Source organism: Bubalus kerabau, chromosome 13, assembly GCF_029407905.1.
Source record: "Bubalus kerabau isolate K-KA32 ecotype Philippines breed swamp buffalo chromosome 13, PCC_UOA_SB_1v2, whole genome shotgun sequence".
Lineage (NCBI taxonomy): Eukaryota > Metazoa > Chordata > Mammalia > Artiodactyla > Bovidae > Bubalus > Bubalus kerabau.
In genome coordinates, this window is record NC_073636.1 from 75,429,669 (window position 1) to 75,432,224 (window position 2,556).

The following is a 2,556-nucleotide window of genomic DNA, read 5'->3' on the forward strand; positions in this document are numbered from 1 at the left end:
GAAAGATACTGAAGTGGAAATGTATAGGACCACTGTGTGAGGTCAGATAAGCTACTTGTCCCAAGTCCAAATTTCCTTCTCTACGAGAGCAGCAGTATGATTTTAAGGAATCAGCCTTAAAAAGTTTTGGTGTTGAGAACCCTGAGCTTAAAATCCCAGTTCTCTCCCTTCATGGCTTTGAACCTAGACAGTCACTTCACCCCCTGCCCCCACCCCCACCCCCAGCTTCCGTTTCCTCAGGTGTAGATTTGACATAACCATTTCCACTCTCAGGGTTCTTGCAGAGGTGCGCGCGTGTGCTCAGTCCTGTCCGATGGCAACCCCATGGACTGTAGCCCGCCATGCTTCTCTATCCATGGGATTCTCCACACAGGAATACTGGAGTGCGTTCCTACCCCCAGATCTTCCTGACCCAGGGGTTGAACCCTCCTCTCTTGCATCTCCTGCACTGATGGGCAGATTCTTAACCACTGCACCACCTGGTAGAATCTTGCAGAGGACTACATGGTAAAAGAAGATAGGCACTTGGGTTATTTGGTGCTAAGGAATGAAAAATTACATTGAATACACAGGACGATGAGCAGGTAACCATCACTATATGATTTTTACACTCCAGTGTTAATAAGAACTAGCTAGTGAGCTTGTAACACGGGGCATTCTATAAGTCTAGAGTAACCATATAATTTATTGTCCGTACCAGGGCCCTTTTGAGAAAGCAAGCCATATTAATAACTATACCAGGATAACAGACATAAATCAAGACTGTCCCAGACAAAGCAGGGTATGTGGTTCCCTTGTGTGTGTCTGAGATGAAGCCCTTGCCTGTCAAGCCTCCCAAGTGAACGGCAGGCACTGTGAGGGCAGGATCACTGCACCTACTGTGCCTACAAGGAGCCGGTTTATTTCCAGAGGGCTCAGATCTACTTGGAGCAATCCTCAAACCCCGTGAGGTGATAATAGCTAACATCTGTTAGTGCCTCCTTGTAGCTCAGCTGGTAAAGAATCCGCCTGTAATGCGGGAGACCTGGGTTCAATCCCTGGGTTGGGAAGAGCCCCTGGAGGAGAGGAAGGCAACCCACTCCAGTATTCTTGCCTGCAGAATCCCCAAGGACGGAGGGGCCTGGTGGGCTACTGTCCATGGGGTCGCAAAGAGTTGGACACGACTGAGCGACTAAGCACAGCACAGTTCGTGCCATATGCTGTGCTGAGTACTTCCGCAGGCACCATCCCAGCAAATCTTGATGATGTAGACAGCCTTATTGTCCATTAGAGAAAACTAAAGCTTAGGAGGTTAAGCAACTCCTCCAAGGCCATACATCTAGAATGAAGGAGTTTGAACCCACACTGATGGGAAGCCTAGTTCTTAATTATTTGTTACAGTACTGTCTCTGCTTTGTTGGCACCCCCAGGTGGCGCTAGTGGTAAAAGAAAAACAAACCTGCCCGCCAGTGCAGAAGACATAAAAGATGGGGGTTCGATCCCCAGGTCGGGAAGATCCCCTGGAAGAGGGGACAGCAACCACTCCAGTATTCTTGCCTAGAGAATCCCAGGGACAGAGGACCATGGCGGGCTACGGTCCATGGGGTCGCAGTCATACTCGACTTAAGCGACTTAGCACACCCCAATCCCACCAAGCTGCCGGGACCAGGCACCACCACACAAGCCACAGCCCAGCTCAGGCTGAGGCTCCACGTGGGAAAGGGACGTCACAGCAGGTGGCAAGCCCATCTTCCTAAACTATGACTGGAAGATCAGCTTCCAGAGGAGGCCAGAGGGAGGTGGAGATAGTGTCTTCTGCCCGCCCCTACCAAAGAACCCTGCAGGCAGCCAGCCTCCTGCTAGGCTAACTAACTTTTGTGGCAGGATTGAGTTCTCAGTGAGGTTTTGCACTGCAACCAGCAACCACCGATATCAAGTGTTGGAAAGTCCTCTGATGCATTTAGTTTACAATTTTCCAACTTTGGCAAAAGCCATCTTTATTCTAAGTCTCTCAGGGCCATTTTGAATTTCTTCTAAGTTCTTAGAACTTGTGCAGCCTCATTAAGGCAGAAAGTTCGATGTGCATGCAGCCTGCATACGAGAAGTGGTTGGAAAACATCCTAGACTCAGGTCCAGAGGACAAGCGACTGCCGAGTGGCAGAGCTGCCCCGGAGCTAGGACCCAGGTCCTCCGAGCGTCCAGAACTTACGTCACCAGGACTCCGCCCCCGGGTGGGCGTCTGAGCCGAGTCCCCGCAGGTTTCAAACCCGCCCCGCGCCCCCTGGTGCGCATACTCAGTTCGACCTTGCAGCCGCACCGCCCACCCAAATCCTAGGGGAACACCCCCCCTTACTCCGGGCGGGTGTGCTCGCGGGGGAAACTGAGGCCGGGAGCGTGCTTGTGGGTTCGTTCCTCAGTCCACACCGCAGGGCCTGCAAAGCTGCCTCCCGCCCCTTAGACCCGTCTGGAACAGCAGGGAAGGACAAGGGAGAAAGGGAGGGGGCCCAAAGCAAGCGGGGTCTAAGGAGCCGGCCGGTCCTGCCACACTCAAGATGGCGGCGCGGCAGCGGCGAAGTC